This window comes from Nycticebus coucang, chromosome 17 (genome assembly GCF_027406575.1).
Source record: "Nycticebus coucang isolate mNycCou1 chromosome 17, mNycCou1.pri, whole genome shotgun sequence".
NCBI lineage: Eukaryota > Metazoa > Chordata > Mammalia > Primates > Lorisidae > Nycticebus > Nycticebus coucang.
In genome coordinates this window covers 19,844,294-19,859,624 of record NC_069796.1, presented here as the reverse complement: position 1 = coordinate 19,859,624, position 15,331 = coordinate 19,844,294, and positions in this window count along the sequence as shown.

Here is a 15,331-nt window from a genome sequence, read left to right as displayed (position 1 = left end):
ATGTAAAAATATCCTGAAGCTTTATGGCCTTTAATAAAGTATTAAATTTCCAGGATTTTTTTTGTGTTTACAAGAGGGCAAAATACTGGAAAAATGGAGATTCCATGCCTCCCCCATAATAGCATTTGACATTAACTAATGTTGCTGGGTATAGAATGATAAAAGATCAGATCAGATATGGACACAGCAGCAATTACATAGCCGTTAGTTATAAAGGCACATTTGTATCTGGGTAATTGCTGAGCATTCAGCTTAATAAATGGCATGAATCTCTTATGGCCACTAATGTAGAGAACCTGAGTTCATTAGTTTTCATTGAAACATCTAGAAACATCTAACGTAAGGGTAGGGAAACTAGGGTCTGTAGACCAAATTCAGCCCACTACTTGTTTTTATCAGTATAGTTTTACTGAAATACAGCTATGTCTATTTATTCACTGGGGCCTGCGGCTCCTTTCCCACTATGATGGCAGGGTGGAGTAGTCGCAATAGAGAACGTATGGCTTAAAAAGTTTAAAATATTAGCGATATTTTTACTGAAGTTTTACCAAATCTGCTGTAACACATTAATTCAGGCTACTTCAGTTGTGGTCTATGTAAATCACAAGAGTTATTTGAATTGCTAGCTGTGGTTCTCAACCTGTGGGTCACGAACCACAGGACTGTATTAAAGGGCTGTGGCATTAGAAAGGCTGAGAACCACTGTGCTAGGATTTTGTAGAGGGTTCCTCCTAAGTTAATAGAAACACCCTATTTCTCTTCTCTGCTTCATGCACTATTTTGCTTTTAAATTTAGGGTTCTGTGTAATTTAACTATACATAGCATTATTATGAACTTCATAAAAAGGAAAAGGAATTTTAAACAAATGAGATACATAGTATTTTTTCTTACATATACATGTGTTTATTAGATTTCTACTTTTTGCCTTCACAAAATTAAAAAGGCTTAAAATTTGATAACAATAACAATGTTTAAGATAAGGACTAGAAACAAAAACCTTGTAAAGAACAAACGAAGATAAATACATTCAGAAAAGAAATCAGATGATTGCTGCATCAAAATATTAAGCAATAATAATAATGCAAAGAAAGTAACATTCACATTGTCAAGTAAGAATATGTCTATTATAAAATGCTTTGACTCTGAGGTTCAATATGGAATCATCATTTAACTTATTTTTTTTTCCAAAGTCTCAAAAAATAGAAAACTACTATTTATAAATAAAAGTAAAAGCTAATTTCAAAAAGCAGATTTGGCATGATCTATTTTTTTTTTTTGATACATAGTATTTCTGTGTTCCCAGATACCCAGCTAAATAGGGACAGATAGACCCACTCAATCCTATGCAAATTTGACCCTATTTTTACAGACCATTTTAAAGCATTTATTTCCTCTTCACAATGCCAAGACGTAGACTGAATATATCTGTGCTTTAGAAGACTAAAGTGACGGTCACATAGGTTTAAAAATACTTGCAAACCCGACCTAACTTGTAGCACGATTTGATGTCTAGCGATTGAATTCTTGAACCTGTCACGGTCAGCCTGTGAGCAGCACTGTCCAAACAACTCAGGAAGATTTCACAACCTTGGTTCCTCAGAATCACAGATGTGTTTATGTCGACCTGTGGCCATGTCTTGCTGAGTGACGTTTGTCACTATTGCATGTTTTTGTGCGCCATCGTGGGAATATCAGATCTTGATTAGAGCAATGACTGAACATTCATTGATCTCTTGTTAAACTGACAGAGTGTAAGTGAAATCGGGGTCAGGCTAGTCCAGGTTTATGAAGATGATGCGTGAAGGAAAAGGCAATGTACAAATGGATTGAACACTTTTCTGAGAAGAGAGAAAGTGTCATGAAGAGAGGTCAGGGCATCCAGTAACCAGCAGAACTGACTAAATCATTTCAGAAATGTATCAAATGTATGTCAAAATTATCATCTTACTGCGCAGAGGCAGCGCAGAACAAGTAAATATCAATAGAGAAAAAGGAAAATTGGGGCTTGAGAAAAGTGTCTGCAAAAACAGTCCCAAAGGAGCACAGAGCTCACTGATGCACAGAAGCAAAGGAGAATCAAAGTTTACCAAGATCTTTCAGAGAGACAAGATGTTTGGGTCACGTTATCACCAGTGATGAAACATGAATATACCAACAGGACTGTGACACAAAGTGTCAAATTGCACAATGGATGTCTCCCAATTCTCCATGACCAAAAATACTCCCTTAGTACAAACAAGAAGAAAAATAATAGTGTGAACTTTTGTTTTTGCAGTTTTTGGCTGGGGCTGGGTTCAAACCTGCCACCTCCAGCATATGGGGCCTGCACCCTACCCCTTTGAACCACAGGCACCGACATGTGGTGAACATTTTTTTAATATCAGAGAGCTATCCCTTATGAATTACTACCAACTGGACAAACAGTTAATCAGGTTCACTATTTGGAAGTGATGAAGGGGCTGTATGAAAAACTTATATGAAAGTGACCTGAACTTTTTGCCAACGACTCAGGGTTCTTGCATCCCGACAACATACCAGTTCGTGTGGCGTTGTCTGTGAGGGAGTTTGTAGCCAGTAGACAAAGAACCGTACTTGTACACCCTCTCTACTCACCTGACCTGGCCGCTGATGACGTTTTCTTTACCCGAAGATAAAGGAAATATTGAAAGGAAGACATTTTGATGACATCCAGTATATCAAGGGTAAAACAATGACAGCTCTTATGACAGAAGCAAAAATAATAATAATAATATTGATCCTGTTTCGAATTAAGTTTGATTTTTGGTGTCCCCTTAAAATTTTGCCTCTAGAGGCAAATGTGTTTTGAATTTGTGTCATTTATACATTCTTTTTTTTTTTTTTTAATATTCTGGTTGCTTTCCACTGCATGGTGATTATAGGTAAATACATTCATTTAAGAATTCCGTCAAACAGAACGATTGACTGCATTTGACTCTACTACTCAAACAAATATTTTGCTGAGTCCAGCAAAATGGGTAAAAGAGTAATTTTTTTTCAAAATGGGCTTATGGTATGACAAGCAAAAGTCTCGGTTTGCCTGAGATGATCCTTGTTTTAGAGGTGAAAACCCATTGTCCCTGAAAGCTCTCAGTCTCAAGCCAGTTGGTTTAAAATATTCACCCTCTTCCTTTTGTTTTCGGTAAGAGTAGCTGTCCACCAGGTCGTGAGACCACAGCCATCTGAAAATGATCAATATGTTCTCCAAAGGGTTGATGAAACTGCAAAAAGATGAAAATAGTGAAAATAAAAGGAAAAGATGAAAGAAAGAAGAAAGGAAAATATAGATAGAACGCTTCCCTGTGCCTCCAGCACATGAGGGAAACTCTAATTCTTACCACAGTTATTTACAGTCACAAAGTAAATTTACGCAGCTAGTGTGTCTTTTTTTAATGCATGTGTAAAAATGGCTATATTTAAATATATTTATAAGTTTATCTGTTCCTTGTAGAATGCAAAGATGCACCAGCATTATGGGAGTGATATCATGGCATTTAAAAAAAAAAGATAAGTGATTCAAGGCAAAAGTGACTCAATATATTCATTCGGCATAAAAAAAAGAAAATGACAGACAAGTTTAACAGCAGAAGCAATTGCTGAAAACTTGCAAATGTGAAATATGTTTGAATTATTGCTTCTGTGAATACCCCTAACATTTTTATTAACTTCCAAATGCATAATAATGACATTTCGGGAAAAAATTACCATACTTAGAGACAGATTTTAAAAGGGAAGATATTCCCTGAGCCCAGTTCTACAGATATCCAGGTAATAAAAATTCCCTGCCCTTAGCAGCGCTGGGCTCATCCAATGTTCTTACATCTTCCACTTGACAGACTCAAGGACACAGACAGACAGAGATACTGTGAAATTAAATTCCTCAGTAGGTGCTGCAGTTAAATTTTGTTTTCAATTTACAAGAGCCATTTTCTTCTATATTTAAAATAAAAGAACTATAAAAGTACATTTTAATATATCACATAGTTTTATCCATTATAAACATATTTATTTCATTCTAGTCACTGACAAAGAATTTTTCAGATACATGTGGTTAATACTATTTATTCAGATATATTTTATTCTAGGGGGGAAAAGATTGTGTTTCTTTATTCTTATATATACTATTTGATATAGCTCTTGTGTTATATTCCAAAACTAAAGTGACATGTTTTCCTCCTCTGGGTGTAACAGAAACACTCGGAAGACTGTTGAACCTACAGGTGTCCTGGCCCACTCCCTGGACAGTCTGATTCAATAATGATCAGACATCCTTCCTGACTTACAGCAAAGTCATCTGAACTAATTAAACAGTTTTTCATAGGTCTGGGTAATTTTATAAATGATGTAAAGTCATATTTTTCTCTCAATTAGAAAAAGTAAAACAAACTCTATAAGGAAAAGGCTTGTAGACTTGAAAAATACAAAAAGGACAGTGCCCCATTATTGATTTCTATAATTCATGTGTCTGTCCTCTCTGGCACAGTCTTTCCAGGATCCCACACACAGATCTCTGACTTTGGAATGAGAAATTAAAGCCCAAAAGGATAAGGTTGTCTGTGGGGCAGTGACTCAGTCTGCCTTGTGTGGTGACATCTAGATGGTGCTCAAAATATATGGAAATTTTTTTTTATTTTTATTAAATCATAGCTGTGTACATTAATATGATCATGGGGAATCCTAGTAAATGTGGAATGTAAAGGTCTTAGCTAAATAACTAAGAAAATGCTATGAAAGCTATGCTAGCTAGTGTGATGAAAATGTGTCAAACAATCTATGAACCAAGTGTATTGTGCCCCATGAAAATACATGGAAATTACTAAATAAACCTTAGCTCCCAAATGCCCCTTACACATCTAGGTTTGTGCTGGGCATGGAGGTTTGAAAAAGCAAATGGAATCTGGGTCTACACAGAGCATTGAAATCCAATATTAAGATCTGCATTACCACATACCACTGAGTTCCTAACTGCTTACAAACTTTTTTTTTTTTTTTTTTGAGACAGAGTCTCACTCTGTCACCCTGGGTAGAGTGCCATGGCATCATAGCTCAAAGCAACCTCAAACTTTTGGGCTCAAGCAATCCTCTTGCCTCAGCCTTGAAGTAGCTGGGACTACACAACGCATGGCTAGTTTTTCATTTTTGTTTTTTTTCAACAGAGATGGGGATCTCTCGCTCTTGCTCAGGCTGGTCTTGAACTCCTGAGCTCAAGGCATCCACCAGCCTTGACCTCCCAGAGCTAGAATTACAGGCATGAGCCACCGCACCAGCAACTCTCCTCTTTCTCTTCTTTTGTAGGCTACCTTTGATGATTTTGTGAATGTAATTCCTCTGTCTTTTTATTTGCTTGTCTTTTGATGGATGGTGTTGCTATGTCATCAGGACCAGGGTGCACAGATTGCAGTGTTGTTATCATAGCTCACAGCAACCTCAAACCCTAGGGCTCAAGTGATCTTCCTGCCTCAGCCTCCTGAGTAGCTAGAACTACAGGCACGTGCCACCACACCCCGCTAACTTTTTCCTTTTTAAAAAATTTATTTCAGGTTAATCTGAAGGTACAAATGATTAGGTTACATTGTTTGTGTTTGTTAGGCAAAGTTCACCCAATGGGCACAATGTAAGTATACATACCATTCCTGCTGCTTGAAAGGCTCAACTATAGCTCAACCATAGTTTTTCTATTTTTTGAACATATGGGGGCCTTGCTTTTGCTCAGGCTGGTCTTGTACTCCTAACCTCAAGAAATCCTCTTGCCGAAGCCTCTCAAAATTCTTAGCATTACAGTCATGAGCCACCATGCCCAGCTTATTCCTGTCTTTTTAATTTTATCATTATCGTTATCATTATTATTATTATTATCATCAGAGGGAAAAGTACGAAAATGATATAAGGCAGTGAAGTTTTTCTATAGTCCATTCCCTGTCATCAGTACAGCCACAGGGAAGGCATTGCCTTCATTGGCAAAAATTGTTGATTTGCAAGTTGAGAAGTCTCTGATTAACCCAGAAAAATCACTTGTATTTTTATGTTCTTTAATAACAATCTCTCCACTCTGGGAACTTCTTCATTTTAGCATTTGAACTATATTTGTATCTGTTAGAAAGATGTTTAAAAACCATAAAGTGAAGAGAAAAATTATCTAACATCATGTATGAAATTTATTGTATCGAGTACAGATAAGTTATAGAAACCCTCTCTTTTTTCTTTTTCTCTATGACCACTTAACTCTTCGTTATTGCTAGGCTATTTGCTTAGATTTGTAGTGTGAATGAAAAATCATTCCTATTCAAGGATAATAGAGAGAAAATTTGCTTATTGGCAATTTTGACAGCTAAATAATAAACAGTTTACAAATCTGAAAGTGGCAAAATTATAAAAACAAGTACGAACAAAAATAGATATGATTTCCTCAAATATGTTAAGTCACATCACAGAAACAGCAGTGTTTTTGCAGGTTTTTGTTTGCTTGTTTGTTTTGTTTTTTCGTCTTTTTTTTTTTTTTGGCTGGGGCCGGATTTGAACCCACCACCTGTGGTATATGGAGCCAGTACCCTACTTCTTGAGCAACAGGCGCCACCCTCACTCAGAGGTGTTTTATAAATTTCAAATCAATAATACATTTGCAAGATATGTAATTCCTTGAGATTAATTTCAAATTCCAAAATGCAAAATTGTTTTATAATCATCTTTTATTTGCACTTTAGTGAAAATTTATTTTACGAGTTATTAAACTACCAGCTTGTAAACCTTGAAATAAAATGTAGGAAACTAGATTCTCCATTTTCATTTCCATTATAGAATTTAAGGATTTTTTTTCTAACTTTGAAGAGTAAAATGCATCATTAAGAAACTGCTGTCATGATGAAATTAAAGTGTCTAATTTATAAAATTAATAATTTTTATATAAAAATTTTCTCAATGTCCAAGCTCCTTATCCAACATGCAGAATCTACTTAGGCATTTTATAGACATTTAATAAATACAGTTAGGATAATGGATGCATAGCAATTCCTAATCCAACATTTTTAGTGCTGCTCCTTATGGAATTCATTAAATGCTTCAAAACTTGCAGGAAATAAACCTTCCAAATGAGTGTCAGTATCTACATAGGAAATCTATCCTCTGTCAAATTATATCCTAAAACACATGTTTAAGTAAAACTGGAGCCCGTGCTAACCCATTGGATTTTACCACCATTGGAAATGTTTCCTCCCAAAGAAGATTCTTTTCTGCTCTGAATGAAATAAGTATTGAGATGAAGAAATGATTTTATACTATTCATATATTCAGTTGGCAAATGATAAAATTATGATGGGATAAAAATGCTAAAATATTATTTCTGTACTGCAATTATAATTGTTGAATAGATCTAAAGAAAATAGTCCTTAATTGCTTTAGCTAGGACACTCATTTCCTTTAGGTACCTACACTATCAAATTACTGATCACATTTTGTTCTCTTTGTAAGCTCCCTCTTATTACATGTTGGTAGTGTCTTTCCACAAGATAAAGAGTGAAGCTGAGGATTAATGCATCAAATTAGTACTTAATACCGGAAGGGTAGAAGTGTCAGTGAGTATTAGTAAGCTGTACAGCTACTGGTGAGAATCAAAGCTTAATTACCAATGTAAGTGTTGGCTCAAGGTGGACATTTCTGACCTCTATTTAAAGGAAATACTGGGCCAGTAAAATGAAACAAAATAGAACAAAAACACAACAAAGCAAACAAAATGACTTCAAGAGTGGCAAAATTCTTAATGTGTTGTTGTTTAAAACAATACAGTTCAGGTCCTGGTACCATTTAAGTAACTTTCACTATGATTTTGGACAGTCCACATCACTGTATTACCTTGCATTTACTCAAGTTCAGGTCCTGGGTACCATTGTAAATCCCACTGTGATGTCGCACAGTCCATATCACTATATTACCTTGAATTTACTCATTTGTGAAAAGAGGAGGTTGAATCAGTGATCTCTGATATATTATTCATCACTGATGATCTTTTTACTCATCTGACAAATAATAACTTTAATAAAGTCTATGAGCAGAACAAAATTTTGTTAACTGTATGTGATTAAATGCTTTCCAATATTGCTGGAGAGAACAGATTTTCAGAGCTCAATGATAATGTATGATATAAAAAATGGAATCAGAAATAATCTTGATAAATTAGCAGCGTAATATAGGTGTCCCAAAGTCACCTATAAAGTTGTCATACATAAAGAAAATGGGAAACCGTAACTGAACATACATTATGTATAAAATATTCATTACTAAATTTTACAAAGAGGTGTCCAACATGTAGAGAAAATTTTGTAAATGTTTTGGATAACCAATTTACATACTTAGGGAATGATTGAATAGAATGTGTACTAAAACACAAAAACCAATGGAACCCTATTGCTATGTGTATCAATAAAATATATGTGTGTGTGTATATATTTTTTTTCTTTTTTTTTTTTCTGAGACAGAGTTTCACTCTATCACCCTGAATAGGGTACCCTGGCATCATAGATAAAACTCTTGGGCTCAAGCAATCCTCTTGCCTCAGCTTCCAAAATAGCTGGGACTACAGGCTCCCACCACAATGTCCTGCTATTTTTTCTATTTTTGGTAGAGACATGGTCCCCCTCTTGCTCAAACTGGTCTTGAACTGCTGAGCTCAGGTGACCCACCACCTTGGCCCCCCAGAATGCTAGGAATATGGGTATGAGCCACCACGTCCAGCAAATAAAGTGTATTAATAAAATGTTTATTCTAGAGATAGTTTTTGAAACTAACTACCTTATGTAAGGGGCAAAACACTGAGGTTCAGAAAGGCAAAGAGTTTCCAAAAGACAAAGAGAGTTAATGGCAGTCACACCTTAGATCCTGGCCTTTTGATTTCTTACAATTATGCTATTTTTCCTGCTCTGTTGTGATGACTCTCAATTGCTCTAAATCACAGAATGGGAGAACATACTTGCCAACTACCTATTTGATAAGGGGTTAATAAGCAGAATATACTATAAACTGCTCAAAAATCTCAATAAGAAAATAAAATAAAATAATCCAGTTTAAAAATAGAAAAAATATCTAAATAGAAAGTCATCAAAAGAACATATAGATGACCAAGAAGTATATGTAAAAAATATTTAACATCATTAGTCATCAAAAAAATGCAAATCAAAACTACACTGAGGTATCATTTCAGTCCAGTTGAAATGGCTTTTATTCAGGAGACAGTAGCAAATGATGTTGAAAATGTGGAGAAGGGAAAAACTCCTCCTCTGCTGGTGTGAATGTATATTAGTGTAGCTGCCATCAAGAGCAGTTTGGAGGTTCTGCAAAAAACTAAAAATAGAACTATCACGTGATCCAGCAAACCCAATACTGAGTATACATCCAAAAACAGAGCCATCAGTATATCAAGGAGCTGTCTGCACTCCCATGTTTATTATAGAACTATTTACAATAGCTAAGCTAGGGAATTGATTTAAGTGCTTATTAGTGGAAAAAAATGGAGAAAGAAAATGTGATACAAACTCACATGGAATATTATTCTGTCGTAAAAAAGGGGGGAAATCACTGTGGTATATCACTGAGAGACACTGATATACCAATGTCATGAAACCACACCGGGGTGTTTGTACAGTGCTGCAAATATCAACTGAAGAGGCAATCATTAATTCCTGAACTTGTCTCCATGCACTTATGTTATGTGATTGAGCAAGAGATGGCTTTGGCCATGTTTTCACAATGAAATGTGAATATATCATGGGGAGGTAGGTGGAAGGTCCATTAGCAAAATAAACCAGAAAGAATGCTAGGCAGAAAGACAAGCCAGAAACTTTTACAGAAACTAGTATGAAGTCAAAATAATCACAATGCCTCAGAAAAGGCCAGCAACTCACTGTTTATAAACACTTATAAATATGCAAGGGCCATTATCTGACCCTATTGTGCCTCTTAATGCCAAACCTACATGGAGTGCCAATAGATTCAGTTTGAAAAACTAATGTAATAAGTCTCAACCGGGTAAAATTAAAGCAAGTCACTAAATTCATTTTTTTAAGATAGCATCAGATGTTTATCTTACCTCTTAGCTGAATTTCACTGAAGTTCTCAATCAAAAAACACTTCTTTGAACAGCAACAAAAGTTTTTTTGAGACCAAAACGTGGACTCTATGTGCAAAAAAACTCTTTGGTACATTCAATGGTCTATTAATAAATTAGCTAAAATAAGTAATTGCCAATGAAACGTGATACTCTCTATGTGTGTTCAATGTCATTTGCTTCGGGTTTTGGTAGAAGTATTAATATAGTTGAAATTTTATTTTTAGGGTCTCAATTATCATTTGTTTTAGAAACACATAACAATAAATGGGAATCATACAAAGTTATCATTTTCTTCGTTCAAATGACCCCAAATCAGATATCAAAACATTGTCTTGGACACAAACAGTTTATTTGAGATGTGCTATGAAAGAAGCATAAATGAGACAGTAGAGAAAGATAGGAAAGACAAAAATAGCCAATAAATGGTTTGCTAAATGATGAGTCATTATTGTGGATAATGAGAGACAGAATTGCATCAAAAGTGACCATAGAGTGGGCGGTGCCTGTGGCTCAAAGGAGTAGAGCGCTGGCCCCATATGCTGGAGGTGCCAGGTTCAAACCCAGCCCCGGCCAAAAAAAAAGTGATGTAGAGTGATCAAAAATGCTGACTATGAGATGTGGAGGTGGTTAAAGATTTCTTTAGTCTTAATCTTGGTTGCTTTTTGCAGCCTCAACTTGTAAGCTGCTGTTCTCACAAACTAAGCAGACTTCTACAAGAGCCCTAAGAGGAGCACAGGCATACAGACACATGCTGCTTGGCATGGAATAATGCTCTGGGAATTAGCCACAGTCGATTCAAATGAATTTGGAAGTAAATTGAGTGGCTATAAACTAAGAAATCATCAGTATTTGTTGAAGTTCACCTCTTGTTGTACCCCAATCTTTCCATGCTTCATATTGTGAATGCCTGGTTACTAATATTTCAAGCCACTAGCCAGGAAAAATATCTAAAAATCTAGAGGTTATAAAACAAGCTGGAGTTTCCTGCTGTAGGAGGTCTCAAGGCAGTAGTTGATACTGATCAATTCTCTTCTATCACCTTTCCTAGATTTCAAAAATTCTTTTGTTTATACCTCAACTGATCCAGATTGCTTACCTGGTGGAATTAACCAGATTTACCATCTGAAAAATAGGAGCCACTTGTTATATTAGCTTTTCCCCTAAAATACTGTTTTCACTGACTATGGAGCTATCAGTATGAACCAGAGTGGTTCCCCTATCTCTCAGTGGTTCCCTCTGCTCTTTCTGAAGTATCTTCTGTCAACCCTTGATCTCTAGATCTTCATGATTATCATTGTTGATAACATCCAACAGTATAATAACTTCTTTCTCTTCCTCACGCTCTATTAAAATAAGCAGTCTTGGGTTTTTGTACTATTGGAGATACAGCACTATTCAATGGGCATTGGTTCAAAACACATTATATCCTATATCAAAAGTAAGGAATTGTACCAGTCCCAAACTGTAATCCCTTATGTTCCTTGCCTGAGCTTTAAGAAACAATCTCAGTGTTCTCTTAGGCACCCACTTCCAGATGTGATAGTACCAGAGGATTGCACATCCACATAACAATCTACTGAGGTGTCTCCTTTGGGCTTCTTCTGATGGCATGTACTGAACATGAAAATGAGAATCCCTGATTGAACGCTCATTTATTTTTGCCCCTAGGAATGACTGTTCCATGAGCCATCTCCTTATATTCTGTGACCCAACTCCTCTCTCTATCAGCCTGGCCCCGCTGCTCTTCATTACCCTCGCAGCTACTCGGCATCTGGAGGGTAAGAGTTGTCACCTGCCCTTGGTTATTCAGGATCTGGTTGTCTCCACTAGTGTCAGTGAGTCCATTATCGATTCTTCCAGCCTTCCCGCGAACATCATCATCATTCCCCAGCCTTCGTTCGTTTATTCACTCCAGCTGGCCCATTTTACTGACCCATTTAATTCTTTCTCTCACCAACAGCCACTGCTACTCTGCCGTTTCTATCTCAGCATGAACTATCAGTTTTTCTTCCATATTTTTAAAAGCTGGTGAAGTAGCAAGTTCTCACCATCTCCTAGGAGACTTAACAAGGTATTAATTCATCTATCTCAGGAGAGTGCTCCCTAACAAATAAATTCAGAATGCAATCCTCCTCACACCGCCCTCTTTCCCCCGGTCAATGATAGCGATGGTTTGCAGTTTCTGTGGAGTATGGTTGCTTTTCTGCCTTATCAGATCCAGCACATCTCTGGAAGGCTCAGGCTACAGTTTAACCATCCTTAACAGACTAGTGGTCAGAAAGGGGGATGGGGACTATCCTGAAGGTGATATATGACTTGCCTGAGATAAGTAAGCATCTATACCACCTTAAGGCTATGAGAAAGTGGTAACTCTGGATGGAGCAAGGTGCAAGTTTTCTTCAGAGAGCTCAGATCGTGAGGAGATGTCTTCTTAGTTGCTCCCATTCTGTATGTCTGGGTCTCATTCTTTTCCAAATAGCATCCTGACCTTAGCAAGCACACCTTGGACCTGTTGAGACTATATGCCCTGCCCCCCACTGAAAATTGACTACTCTGACACTTAGGACCTGGGTCTAATCCTCAGGTGTCTCTGTCTCTTGCTGCATGAGACATTTGCTTCTTTGCCTTCTAGCAAGTAGTACTCTTGGCTTTCACATTTTACTTGTTATTGACACTTAACCACTCCCATTTCTTCCAGAAACAAATTCCATAACATCAATTAGACGAATGTGGCTATTCTTTGCAGCTGCTTCTGCTGCCCAAGAAAGTTTATTTGTAGTTAATGTCTTCTCTCTGGGAAATCATTTCTCCATCAAGCCCCCACTTAAGGATACGAGGCATTCAATGCTGTGAATTCCACTTACTTCATTGTTCCACTACCCTGACCATAAAATCATGGACCTCAATTTTAGCCTGACATTCTATCCTGCTCCAGGAGATAGGAAAGTCTTTAGATCCTAATCATGAGTGTGTTCTGATTTCCACAGCATGCCCTGAGTAGAGGGATTTGGCTACTCCGATGTTGTTATTATCTTTCATTAAAAGCTTGGGGTCAGTTAACCAAAGCCATCTGAGTGCAGAGTCCTTGTAATTACCATTACCCCTACAATTGTCCATTGCTAAAGTTATAGCAAAATACTGTGGTCTTATGTGTTATTTCCCCTTTGAACTCAAATATTAGAAATCAGATTAGACCTCCAATTTGGTCCTGTAATCCCATTACTGAGCATCTACCCAAAAGAAAGAAAAATCATTTTACCATAAGAACATTTGCCCTAAACTGTTTATTGCAGCTCAATTTACAATCACCAAGATGTTGAAATAACCCAAATACCCATCAATCTAAGAATGGATTAACAAGCTGTGGTCTATGTATACCATGCAATACTATTCAACTACTAAAAAAGATGGAGACTTTACATTTTTTGTATTAACCTGGAATGAGGTGGAATGCATTCTTCTTAGTGAAGCATCACAAAAATGGAGAAGCAAGAATCCTATGTACTCAATTCTAATATGAAGGCAGCAGATGACCTATTTCATGGTCATGGGTGGAGAAATGAGGGAGCAGGACAAGAAGGTTGGAGGATCTTGGTGTATGGAACACCTCTTGGGGGAGGGACACAATTATAAGAGGGAATTTATCTAACAATGCAGTAAGTGTAATCTAATACTTTGTACACTCAATGAATCCCTAATAATAAAAAATAAATAAAAAAAAATTCTACACCCCAAAGTGATGGTACTAGGAAGTGGTTTCCAGTTATTAGACCATGAGAGCAGAGTCTTTGTGCAAGGGATTATTGGCCTTATAGAAGAGGCTCTGGAGAGCTTGTTTATCCCTTCCAAAATGTGTGGACATAGCAAGAAGGTGGGTGCTATCTATGAATCAGAGAGTACAACCAGGATATTGTGGTGCCTACATCTTGAACTTCCAAGCCTCCAGAACAGTGAAAAATAAATTTCTGTGTTTGTAAGCAGCCTAGTTTATAGTATTTTGTCATAGCAGTCCAAGCAGTGTAAGACACATAAGCTGTTCCTTCCTCTTTCTCCAAAACCTCACCCCAATCTACTACATGTGAGGCTCTTCACAAGAATAATGTTATCAAAATCCAGTAGTAATTATTATCCACACCCTATGAAAAAAGGGGTGCCTTGTTGCCATCTGACTATCGAGTAATCCAATCTCAGAATCTTCTTCCAAGGCTCTTCTTTCTAGGCCCACTTCCATCACCAGACTCCACAGTGTAGAGAAAAGCCCTTAGATCCAGGCCCATTCATAAATACTTGGGAATTATTGGGAAAAGCCTTCATCTTGCATGTCAATCAACCAGGCACAGTGGTTACTCAGAGGTGAGCCTGGGTTATATGTGATGGCATCTAAGGTGTCTGCTATAATCATTTAACCAGTCCTCTTAAATGAATAAGGAGTGGCTCAAACATGTTTTGTCTCTGCCTACTTTGTAATATTCCATAGACTATATATAAGATGATTTATATCAATTTGATATATGAAACTAATTCTGTTTATGTCTGTCCTTACTATCAATCTAATAGCACTGAGGCAAGTTTGACTGTGCTATCTGAGCCAGCTTATAAAATGCAAATGCTCTATAAAACCATATATGTTAAGCCTTTGACATGATTTAATCTAATTCACACTTTAGGTATGCTTTATCTTCCAAATTGAATTTAGTAAGAAATCTTTTTAATTAAAATTCAATTTACATATTTGAAAATAGAGCATCAAAGATAATATGCAATAAATTACAACCTGGTTAACTTTTGACATTTCTATTGAAAAATTGATAAAATTGAACAAAGGGGTAAAATCTGAATGATGATATATAGGTGACAGGTAGTGAGTTTCAGCAGGAAGTGAAAAAAATAGGAAAAGTGATCTGGCTGTTCTATTCTCAGCCATTAACAACAAACCTTTCTTTTTCCAAAATCTTCAGTTCTTTTTTTCTAAATTTTGTGAACAAAGAATAAAAGGATTCCAAGTTTAATGAATAAGGAAATTTTGGAGAAGGTTAATGCTATCCATTTTATATATTGTATGTATGTATTATGTATATATACTCGATTTAGAGTTACATGATCTTAAATCTTTATGCAAATTATAATGTTTGTATGATGTTTTGATTAAGAACATGATTTTTTAAAATGTGTATCGATATTATACAGATAACATGCTGGTGATGACAAGTATTGAA